This window comes from Chrysochloris asiatica, unplaced genomic scaffold (assembly GCF_000296735.1).
Source record: "Chrysochloris asiatica unplaced genomic scaffold, ChrAsi1.0 scaffold00313, whole genome shotgun sequence".
NCBI classification, from domain to species: domain Eukaryota; kingdom Metazoa; phylum Chordata; class Mammalia; order Afrosoricida; family Chrysochloridae; genus Chrysochloris; species Chrysochloris asiatica.
Window position 1 is genome coordinate 2,526,021 of NW_006408831.1, and position 13,115 is coordinate 2,539,135.

The window sequence follows — 13,115 nt, forward strand, 5'->3', positions numbered from 1 at the left end:
TAGTTTCGTCACTCCTTCTTCCTAGTCTGTCTTTGTCTGGAAGCTCATCTGAAACATATCCATCATGGGTGACCCTGCTGGTTATTTAAAATACCAATGGCATAGCCTTTAGAATCACAGCAACTCACAACTCACGACAAATTGACAGACGAGTAGTGGACCATGGGTTAGTATACCATATTTTTGCCCATAGAATTCTTCAATATTGCAAGTCAAGGCTTGAATTTTTTCTTCAATTCCCTCAGTTTGAGAAATGCTGAGCATGTTCTTCCCTTTAGGTTTCCTAACTCCAGATCTTTGCATGTTTTATTATATTTGACTTTGTCTTCTTCTTCTTCTTCTTTTTTTTAAAAAAAATGTTTTATTGTGAATTATGTGATAGAAAACATTAGTTTTACATTCATTCTATCGTATATCATTTCATTGTCATGGTTACAATCCCCTCATTGCATCATCAACCAGCCAAAGGGTATACACTACAAGCCTGTCCCCCGGTCGTCAGCACATAGCCCCTCTCCCTCTCTGGGTCTAAAGTCCCCAGCTGTTCCATCTCTCCATATTATCATCTCTGTCTCCATCTCTGGTATCACTGTTTCTCTGGGTAGGGTCCCGCTCTCCACTCTTCTCCCTTGATGGTCCCAGGGGCCTCCACTCCTGATTTTGTCTTCTTGAGTTGGCTTTTGAGATTTTCTATTCAGCTCTTTTGCCTCCTCATCTCTTCCATTTGCTTTAGTATCTCTACACTGGAGAGTTAGTGTCAGAGTCTCTTCTGACATCCATTTTGGTCTTTTTCTTCTTTTTAAATAATGGCCATTAAACCACTAGAACACAGACCTACCACTATTGAGTCGATTTTTGCTCAAAGTGATCTGTATAAGGTTTCCACGTTTATAAATCTTTATGGGAATAGAAATGTTCATCTTTTGACATTGAGTGGCTAGTGGATTTGAACTGCCAACTTTGTGATTAGTAGTTCAGTGCTTATCTTGCAGTGCCACATGGGCTCCAGTGAAGGTGAAGAGGTAAGTTACTGTCCTTTTGATTTGTATCTACCAAATGACTAAGGCAAAGATTGACACAGTGGCTGCACCAATGAGCTCACGCATAGCAACAATTTTGAGGATAGTGCAGGACCAGGCAAAATTTCATTGTGTTGGACACCAAGTCTCTGTGAGTAGGAATCAGCTGGATGACACCTAACAGCACCAATGACATGGAGCATATCTTTTCATGTGCTTGTTGGCTGTTTGTATATACTTTTTGGTAAAACATCAAGTTAGTTATTTTGTCCATGTCTTTTTGCTATAAAGCTTTAGGAGTTCTTTGTATATTCTGAATATTAATCCCTTATCAGATATATGGAGTCCTGGAGTAGTGCTGTAGTATAAACTCTGGACTGCTTACTGCAGGGTCAGCAGTTCAAACCCAACAGCTGCTCCTTGGACATATATACAAGATTGCTATTATTTAGAACTCACTTGATAACATACAACAACAATACCAGATATATGTTTCTCAAGTATTTGCTCTCAATCTCTAAGTTGTCTCTACTTTATTGATAAAGTCCTTTATATATAAAAGATTTTAATTCTGATGAGGTCCCATTATCTATTTTGTTTTGTGTCATTCATGCTTTTAGTGCCTTGTCTAAGAAATCATGGTTAAACATTAGGTTCTGAAGTATTACCCTTTTTCTTTGAAGAGTTTTAAGGTCTCAGTTCTCACATTGACTGCATTTTTAAAAAAGAAGAGCTGACCAGACCAAAATGAAGGGCAGAATGGGGGCAGGAGAAGGGAAGGGGTAGGAATTATTGATGATTTTACTTTTAGATTGTTAATCATGAAAATAAATATGGGCCTAGAGATCAGAAGTACTGTCTGTGTTGTGGAGTCAGTGGGTTGTGCAAAGGGTTAATGTGCCTGGCTGCTGACTAGAAGAGTATAGAGGTTTGAATTTACCTAAAGGCAACTTGGAAGACAGGCCTAGAGATCTAGTTCTAAAACATCAGCCACTATAAGTCTTATGAAATGTAGTTTAACTCAAACACACATGAGGTCACCATGATTCAGAGTCAACTGACTGGTAACTGGTATTAGTTTTGGTCTGTGCTAGAAATTATCATTGGGCACCATCACATAAAAGCAGCATTTAGAATTCTGGATGTGAATCAGATCCCACAGACCAAGTGTATATAGAAAAGGAAATAGATTTTGAGTACAAGTTGGTGAAATGAGAACACCAGCACCAAGGACCTCAACTACCAAATCCTGTTCTGGAGCAGATAAGTTCACAAAGGATACAGCCAGGCAAAGGCAGCCCAAAAGAATGAATGCTTGAGGGCTTTAGCTCCAGATATCATTGTAGAGTTCTAGCCCTTGTGAGCTGGTTTGAAGTAATGTGGAATCTCGGACCTGTGGTCAGAGTTCTAAGACCTAGAACCTCTAGACTGAGCAGCCACTCACCACCTTTCTTTAAGAATCTAGATGTGTTTTGACTTTCTGACCCCTTTTATAAAGAGGCAAGGTAAAGCCTAAAAAAGACATGAAAATGAAAGGATAAAGAAGTAAATTAGGTTTTGTTCTAGAGTCTAGAGCATTGCAGGTGGAAACTGAACCTTTAGGATATGTGCTTCCCAGTAGGAAGCTGTCTCCAGCTACCTCACTACACCAGCACATGGGGAGAGACAAACCCACAAGTAGAGAAAGCACCAAACTCAAGAAGGTTCCTGGACTTGAACCAACTATGTACTAACCATGACATCTTAAGATGGAAAGAACCCCTAGAGTTCAAGAGGGAGTAGACAGAGGAAGAAAATGAAAACAGATCAACTGGGAAAGTGGGAGAAACAATATGGAGAACATTTCCATAGAAACTGTAGGAAGAAGGTCTAACGAGCTGATTAATAGAAGAGCAAAAAGTGCCCATTAGATTTGAGGAGACAGAGTAGTGTGGTAGCTGGTGATCTCGACTACACCAGTTAAAGTGCAGTGAAGGGCATGGAAGCCAGACTGCAGTTAGCTGAGGTTCTAATAGGAGAGGGCACCTGGTGGTAGTGAGGGGTCCTGGTGTAGCACTGTAGGATAAGCGTTGGACTGCTAACCACAAGGTTGGCAGTTCAAACCCACCAGTCACTCCTCAGAAATCTCATATAGGATCATTATGCATCGGAACCAAAGTTGATGGCATTTAACAACAGCCTGGGGGTAGTAAGTAGAGATTATCCTTTCTAGAAGAATAACTGGTATTCCTATACCTTTGCAGCTATCTATACTCTTTAGACCCACCAAATCCTGCTGAGTCCTTGCTCCATCAGTTTGCCCCATTTGTCCACCTCTTCAGTGTCTTCTCCATCCATCTTTCCCATTTCTACTCAAACATGCTCTAATATCTCCCAATTGTCACAGGTCTGACACCCTTTCTCTGGAACTCTTCTGTTCTTATTGCACATTGCAAACCTGTTGGGATCCTTGGTTATTAGCTCATGTTGTAGACAAGTAGGGCAGGGGTTAAGTAAAAAAAGAAAGAATGAAAGAAAATACAGAGTGTGAAAGGCAGAAAATTGCATTGAATCAAGGAAACAAACTTGTGACTATGAAGTCAGGTGACATGTTTTTTTGCTTTCCCTCAGTCATTTTGGAGGAATTTTTAAAATGTGTTGAGCAATAAGAATATTATTTTAATAAGAAGGTATGTTATTTCGTGCTCATAATTTATTTAATCTTGAAAGCAGTGCTCTTCTAACTGAAATGGAAAGATATATTTTAAAATGTGGATCAACTTTGTGCTGAGTATCTTTAAACTTTCCAATTCAAAAGAAGATTGAGGCTTTATTACTTCATGATTCAACAATGTGGTTAAAGGTCGTAGGTTTAAACTATCTAACACAGCTTAGGTTTGGCTCTGTATTCAAGAGGCAGATATTTTCTGACCCCAGAGTGATGTGGAAGCTGTTAATGCTGATACGGGAGGTCCAGAAAGCAAAATAGCTTTTAAGGCAGCAGTTTTCCAGGATGGCGTACTTTGATTTCAGCCAAACAGACCCACCAGATACTGGGCAACCCATAAAATACAGGCCTGGGCACTATTTCTACTTTGGAAAACTGTCATAATTATCCAGTCTACCCTAATTACGCTCTGGTAGCATAGTGGTTACGAATCGGGCTGCGAACCTCAGGGTCAGCAGTTCAAAACTACCAGCTGTTCTGCAGGAGAAAGATAAGGCTTTCTGCCTCCTGTAAAGATTTATAGCTTCGGAAGCCCTTTACAGAGTTGCTGGTCACTATGAGTCGGAACCAACTCCACGGCACATAACAACAACAACCCTAAATACCCAGTTAATCCAAATAATTGTTCTAGATGTTCCTGTCTACCTTTCTTTCTTGTTTCATCTATTTCAGTCACAAACTTAGCAGGTTAATTTTAATTGTCTAGGCTCGGCGTTAAGTGTGCTGAACCCAGAACTGAGTATTGGGGGACAGTATGCAGGAATGACAGTCCCTCTGTTCTTGCTCTTTGCTGTTTTAGCAACCATCTTCCAACACCTTCAACAGACGAGCCCTAACCACTTTGGAGAACAACCAATAACTATTGTTGTTGTTGTTGTTAGGTGCCATCGAGTCAGTACTGACCCATAGAGACCTTATGCGCAGCAGAACGAAACACTGCCTGATCCTGGGCCAACCTCGCTACTGTTGGCACGCTTGAGTCGTTCGATGCTGCCACTTGGCCAATCCATCTCGTTGGGAGTCTTCCTCTTTTTCTCTGACCCTCCACCTTACGAAACATGCTATCCTTCTCCAGCGACTGGTCCCTTAGTAGTCTGCGCTGACCATGGGGCATATGCAACAGGTAGATTGTGGATGGGAGTTTCTGCAGTAAAAGAAAAAGAGGATACACTCAGTATACTTTTACTAAGCTCCCAGTCTTTGACAGGGGTCATCACAAGTATATCTTCTTTGATACTTGCTGTCACATCAGCTACAACTCACAGCAGCATTATGTAAAACAGAATGCACCGTTGCCTGGCCCTGTACCAGCTTTACCAGCATTGGTGTGCCCAAGGCCATTGTTGGGACTGCTGCATATTTTGACCACCTTCCAACCTAGGGACTAGTTTGCCAGCACTCTATTGAACAATGTTCTATTGTGATCCATAGAGTTTTCATTGGCTTATTTTTGGAAGTGATTGCCAGGTTTTCTTCCCAATCTGACTAGGTTAAAGCTCCACTAAAATCTGTCCACTATGGGGTGACCTTTCTGGTACTTAAAACACTCATGGCACATCCAATGTCATAGTCACAGTATGGCAGAGGGCACATCAGTGGTATTGGTGGTGGTGGTGGTTGTTATGTGTCGTGGAGTCGGTTCCGACTCATAGCGACCCTGTACAGGGTTTCCGAGGGTGTAAATCTTTATGGGAGTAGAAAGCCTCATCTTTCTCCCGCGGAGCTGCTGGTAGTTTAGAACCGCGGACCTTAAGATTCGCAGCCCGATTCATAACCACTACACTCGTAATTATGTTGTTGAGAGTCCTACCCAGCTCCGATGTGGAATCAGTCTTCCACCTGGACGACGTCAACAGCCCGTTCCTCTCTTGAAATGATAATATGACTATAGGTTTACATCCCCCGGCCCGTATTCTTAGAAGAAAAGAAACATGCAGGAAAAGGACACAGTTATGTTGTCAGAGTGATTATTTGGCTTCTGGCTAAATTTTGGTCTCATGGGAAGCAGAGAAGAGTAGTCTTGGTAAAAATTAGCTCATAGTTTTCCTTTTCTGTAAACTCAACCTAAAAAAAATGTAAACCAGCTGAGTCGGCATAGTCTTTGCCTGCCCAAAATGCAGACATTTATCGAATCAAAGAAAGTTTACTTAAAGACATTTCAACTTGGGTTTCCTGTGAATGAACTGGGAAGAAAGTGAACGGATAAGATTTGGAAGGAATGGGCTTTCTTCATTTACACAATCTGCTAGAAACCAGTGCCGTTTCCAGAAAGTAATGAGGCTTTGTTTGGAATATGAGTCTGGGGCTAGGGAAAGCTGGTACCAGAAAGCCCTTTGATGTGCTCTGGATTGAAGTACAGTGTCCAGGCCCTCACCCTGGGGCAAATGTTAAGACTAGACTGACATTTCAAAGCAGGTTCTTGGACAGTAAAAATTTTCTTCTCCAAAATGATGATGTTGATAATCTAAAACCATGGTTTCTTAGACAGCCCCTATGTTGACAATATAAAATTATCAGAACACTGGTTTAATTTATAGTTTTATATAATCAAGCCTCTTCAATAAGTTCTTGTATTCTAAAGTTATTTCTCATACAAAAAAATAGTAGACCAAGTAACATGTAAACTTTTTCACTCTTTGTTGTTGTGGTTGTTGGGTGCCATCAAGTCACTACCGACTCATAGTGACCCTATGCACAACAGAACAAATACTGCCTGATCCTGGGCCAACCTCACAATTGTTACCACGCTTGAGCCCATTGATGCTGCCACTTTGCTAGTCCATCTCCCTGGGGATCTTCCTCTTTTTCTCTGACCCTCACCTTACCAAACATGATATCCTTCACCAGTGATTGGTCCCTCCTGACAATATGTTTGAAGTATGAGAAACGAAGTTTGCCCATCTTGGCCTCCAAGGAGCACTCTGGCTGCACTTCTTCCAACACAGATCTGTTGGTTTTTTTTGGCAGCCCATGGCACTTTCAATATTCTCCTCTAACACCATAACTCAAAAGCATCAATTCTTCTACAGTCTTCCTTAATCACTGTCCAGATTTTGCATGCATATGAAAATACCATGGCTTGGGTTAGGCACACCTTAGTCTTCAAGCTGACATCTTTGCTCTTCAACACTTTTAAAAGTTCCTGTGCAGCAGATTTGCCTAATGCAATTCGTCCTTTGATTTCTTGACTGCTGCTCCCATGAGTGTTGAAAATTGATTCAAGAAGAATGAAGTCCTTGACAATTTCAATCTTTTCTCCATTGATAAGAATGTTGTTTATTGGTCCAGTGGTGAGGAGTTTTGTTTTCTTGACATTGAGATGCAATCCATCACTCCTTGTACATGGTCCAAAGTATGGTTTTTGTTGTTAATTGCCATCATGTCATTTCAGACTTATGGTGGCCTTATATATAACAGAACGAAATGGTGCCCAATCCCATACCATCGCCATGACTTTTAATAGGTTTGAGTTCATTGTTGAGGTATTTGTGATCATCTATCTTTAAGGTTTTCCCCATATTTTGCTGACCCTCCACTTTACCAAACACAAGGTCCTTCTCTAGCCACTGATCTTTCCTAGTGACACCTCCAAAGTAAGAAAGACATTTCCAAGGGGCTTTTGTTTATATTTTTGCTAAGACTGATTTGGTCATCTTTCTAGCAGTTTGTGGTACATTGCATAGTCTTCAGCAACACTTCCATTGAAAGTATCAATTCTTTTTTGTTCGTCCATATTCTTCATTCAGCTTTCACATGTTTATGAGGTGATAGTAAGACCAGAACTTGGATCAGATACACCTTAGTCATCAAAGTGGCATCTTTGCAATTAAAAGATTTTATGAGATGTTTTGGAACAGGTTTTCTCAAGGTACTACTTTGATTACTTACAGTACTCAAACTCATGAAATTTGGAGTCAAAGATCTATTACATGTATATCTACGATACATAATATCATTTTTCTTCATCGAAATCAGTAGGCATATATATCATCGATGCTTTCAAGGAGAACAGGTCCTTACAGACTAGTTTGCAAAAGCCTCGGGCATGCCTTGCCCTTTGAAATCTCCATTAAGGAAACACTTAGAAACGTGTGAAGTGTTAATAAACAATTCCACACAAGATATAGTATGTGTCTGAAGAAGGAGGATGAAAAGCTCTGGAGAAATTTAATTTAGAGAAATCAAATAGCATATAAAAGACTCCCCTTCAGATTTCTAAAGGAATATTGAATCTGCCTCCATTAGGAAGAACCTAGAAGTTTCAATGTTCAGCCCAACATTGAAAAACTTAATTGGGAAAGGATTGGTAAAGTTGACAAACAATTGGAAAATCTAACAAAAGAAAAGAAGGTGAAGATGCAAATAACACACATAAGAAACAATGTGGATGACATCACAACAGAACCAAAGGAAACCAAAGGATAATAACAGAATACTATGAAGAGTTGTACTTCAACAAATTTGAAAATCTAGAAGAAATGGGTGCATTTTTAGAAAAACACGACCAACCTAAACTAACACAGAATGAAGCAGAAAGCTTAAACAGGTCTAAAACAAAAGAAGAAATTGATGAGGTAATTTTAGCCCCTACCACCACCCCACAAAAAAGCCTGGGTCCAGATGACTTTACTGGTGAATTCTACCAAACATTCAGAGAAGAGCTGACATCAATTCTACTCAAACTATTCCAGAACATAGAAATAGATGGGAAATCCCCAAATACATTTTATGAAGCATTCATATCCCTCATACCTAAACCAGGCAAAGACATGACTAAAAAAAAATTATAGACCAATATCCCTCATGAATATAGATGCAAAAATTCTCTCCAAAATACTAGCAAACAGAGTTCAACTATGTATCAAAAATAAATTAAAATGCATCATGATCAAGTGGGATTCATATCAGGGATGCAAGGATGATTCAATATTTTAAAAACAATCAACGTAATCTACCAAATAAATAAAACAAAGGAAAAGAACCACATGATCGTATCAATGGATGCAGAAAAGGCATTTGACAAAATCCAAAATCCATTCCTGATAAAAATACTCAACAAAATAAGAATAGAAGGAAAATTTCTCAACATAGTTAATAGCATATATAAAAATCCAACAGCCAGTGAAGATGTTGCTGCGGGTGGCTGTGGTGTCACGGCCAAGATATCGACCAAGAATTTCCGAGTCAGCGACAGGGATTGGATTTGCCCTGACAAAAAAATGTAGAAATGTAAATTTTGCTAGACGAATCAGCTGTAATCGAATTGACAGTAGAAAACAACTGAAGCCAAGATGATGAAAGCTGGGGTACTGAAATAGGAAAGACATTTGCAGAAAAGAGCTGAGAACTATTTAGTGCTAATAATTGGCAGTGCAAAACTTGCAGTAATGTGACCTGGGCCAGAAGATCAGAATGTGTAATACTCCAAAGTGTGCTAAATTAGTAGAAAGAACAGGATATGGCCATGGTTTTAATGAAAGAGAAAATGTTGAATATATAGAAAGAGAAGAATTTGATGGTGAATATGACAAGTTTGGACGTATAAAGAAAATACACAGAGGAAAGGCAGTTTGTCCTGCAACTCTTTTAAAAGAAGTTGAAGATAAAGAATCAGAGGGAGAAGAAGAGGATGAGGATGAAGATCTTTCTAAACACAAATTGGATGAGGATGAAGATAATGCTGATCTCTCAAAATAGAATCTTGATGCCAGTAAAGAAGAAGTAATAAAAAGAAATCCAATAGATGCAGTCGCTCAAAGTCTGGATCTTCACATTCACGATCATCATCATGCTCATCCTCCCCCTCAAGTTCAAGGTCTAGGTCCAGGGCCAGATCAAAAAGTTCTTCCACTTCCCAGTCAAGATCTCGCTCCAGTTCCAGAGAACATTTGAGATCTCGTGGGTCGAAATCAAGATCCAGCACCAGGTCCCACAGGGACTCTTCTTCCCCACAAAAAAAGATCTAATTCAAGTTCATCATCTTCTCCTGAGAGGGGCAGAAAGAGAAGTCATTCTAGATCTTCTTCATCTGGTGATAGCAAAAAAAAAGACGAAGATCATGGTCACTTGAACACCAGGTGATTGGTGAAAACACTAAACAACCCTGAGCCCACGGCCAATGGCTATGGAACACCACAGGCACCAGGCACCACAGATCATCTTCTGGATCATCTCATTCTGCTTCCCGTTCAAGTTCAAAAAGCAATAATGTATTAAAATTTACATCTTAAAAAAACAATCAGTACCGCACATGAAGCATATTTTGAAGTTGATGTGTTACTTCATCAGAAGTGCTTAATCTGCTAGTACAGGCGCATGTCTTTCATTGCTTGTCAGAACAATACAGCTGTGTTTATTTGTAAAATTAAAAGTAAATAGCATTTTAAGCCATAATGTCCCAAAACAGATGCTATATTTAGCATTCATTAGCTAAAATCATTTGCTTTATTTAAAACCTCTCAGCTTTGAACTGTTTCATTTCTAAATATGTCTGGTCTGTTCTCTAAGACGGAATTTACTAGGCTTGCTTGAAATTTAGGTATGGAGGCAAGGACTGGTAAACTCGTTGGCAACAGGCTGTTTATTTTAACCTGGGAAAAGAACATAACCTGTTGTGTTAACTTATGTCTAGGTGACACTCTTAGAAAAAAATTTAAGCTTAATTGTAAAACAGCCAACCAGAAGCATCTTTATTTTTAAAATTCTTTATGTTAAGAATTCCTTAGAATCATTGTCTTTCTTTGATTCATTTACTTTTGGTACCACCACATTTGATGTAAAAGTATCTTGTGAATTGTGGGAGGGAGGCTTTGCCCATATCTTTTTCTCTCTTACTGACACATAATTTGGGGCAAGAAAGAAATTCAGTCTAATGATTCATCTCTTCTCTATTGATAATATTGGCTGATGAGGAAAAAATCTTATTCTGAGATGTTGATTTACTATATGAAGAAGTTTTGTGTGGTATCCTTAAAAATGTAGTTGTCATATGTGATGGGGTTATTGCTGTTATTGAATGAACCCATAGTGACCCTGTATAGGGTTCCCAAGGAGCTTGAACTACTGACCTTGCAGTTCAAACGACTTTGCAGTCTGATGCATTAGCCCACAGTGCCACACCAGGACTCCTATGTGATGGGGTAAATAAGACTAAATCATAGTTGTTAATGGACAGCAAATTATAGAAAGCTTAAGTATATTTTCTTTGGATGAAAGGCCAACAGGGATGTTATGAATTTAAATAAACATTTACCTTGAAATGTTTAACTGTAAATCCCATTGCATATAATTTTCTTTTGAAGAACATGTGAATGCTTATTTCTACATGATGTAAGCAGAAGTCATTATTGTTCTCATTCACTTAAAGTTACTTATGGCTTTTGGAGTTTATTTTATTTCTCAAAATTAAAATCTGGTCACTTTGAGCTCAAAAATAAAAAATAAAAAATAAATCCAACAGCCAACATTACTCTCAATGGAGAGAAACTGAAAGCATTTCCTTTACAAATAGGCTCCAGACAAGGACGTCCTTTATCATTACTGATATTCTATATTGTGTTGGAAGTCTTAGTCAGAGCTATAAGGCCAGAAAGGAAAATTGAAGGCATTCACATTGACAAAAAAAGAAGCACAGTTCTCTCTATTTGCAGATGATCTAATTCTATACATAGAAAATCCCAGACTCAGCAAGAAAATTACTGGAACTCATTGAAAGATTGAGCAAAGTAGGAGGGTGCATGATTAATATACAAAAATCAATTGGATTTATTAGACAGCTCTAAAAAGGAAATCAGCAAAGCAGTACCATTTATAATAGTCACCCCAAAGATTAAATGTTGTTGTTGTTGTTGTTAAGTGCCGTCGAGTTGGTTCTGACCCATAGCAACCCTGAACAGGGTTTCCAAGGCTGTAAATCTTTATGGGAGCAGAAAGCCTCATCTTTCTCCTGCGGAGCAGCTGGTAGTTTCGAACTGCTGACCTTGTGGTTTGCAGCACGATTCATAACCACTATGCTACCAGAGCTCCTTATTAAATACTTAAATACTTAAGAATAAATCTAATCAGAGAACCAAGAAACCAAAAGAGACTTACAAAAATGGAAGAATATACCATACTCATAGGGAAGCATACTTAACATTGTAAAAATGTCAGCACTACCCAAAGCAATCTATATATTAAATGCAATCCCAATCCAGATTTCAACAACAGTCTTTAAAAGGATGTAAAAACATCACTAATTTTATATGGAGAGGAAATAGACCTGAGAAGAAGAACAAAGTTGGAGTCCTCTCACTCCCTGGATCTCAAAATCTACTACATAGCCATGGTCACCAAAGCAGCCTGGTACTAGTACAATGAAACATACATATATCAATGAAACAAAATTGAGAACCCAGAAGTAAATCTCTACCTTGCAAAGCTGTCAATCAAATATGATGGTGTAGTCAAAACATTCCAGGATAAATAGAAGCTAAGGGATTTTTCCAAACATACAGTCAGCTGATCTTTGATAAAGGGCCCAAACACATTAAGTGGGGAAGAGAGTCTCTTCAACAAATGGTGCTGGCAAAACTGGAAATCCATTTGCAGAAGAATGAAACAAGACTCATATCTCTTACACCATATCCCAAAACAAACTCAATGTGAATTAAAGACCTAAATTTAAAACCTAGAATTATAAAGATAGGTCATCAATAAGAAAATAGGAACAAACTTAGGGGTTCGAATAAATGGCATAAATACACTGTCAAACATAACTAAAAACACAAATGGTACAATTAAAAACAGATGACTGGGACCTCCTAAAAATTAGACACTGTCCATCAAATAATTTCACCAAAAGAGTAAAAAGAAAGCACACAAATTGGAAAATTTTTTACACTGACATATCAGACAAGAAAGTAATATCTAAAATTTTTAGAAAACAACACTTCTACAAGAAAAAGAGAAACAATCCTACTAAAAGTTAGAAAGAGAACAAACAAGATAGCAGATCAGGTGGAAGTGCAGTGAGAATATTCGTCAGCAATAACACAGAATTCCAGACCAAGCAGGCTCAGGGGATGGTGCCAGAACTCTGAACCACATATAAAGGAATATTTAGAAGGTTGGAAGGCTTACAGCTAGGGGAATTGCTAGCAGAAGCAAGAAACCCATTGCTTTCTAATTCAAGAAACTCAGCTGCTCTTGGAGCCACCATCTTGGGCGAGACCAAGAAGGGGAAGGATCAGAGCAGCCATGGACAACTGACAGAACTGCAGAGATAAAGGTGTGAACATTCTTGTTTTTCTGTATTTGTTCATTGGTCTTGCTGTCTGCATACTTCCATTCTAGTGATTAGAGGGGGTGCCTGGCAGAGTGGACACCCCACCCCCAGCCCTGGAGGGTTC

At 39.0% G+C, this 13,115-nt stretch overlaps 1 pseudogene; it reads left to right on the forward strand.

The window, feature by feature from the left end:
- Positions 1-998: 998 nt before the first annotated feature.
- Positions 999-9,956, forward strand: LOC102823055 (annotated as a pseudogene).
- Positions 9,957-13,115: the final 3,159 nt, after the last annotated feature.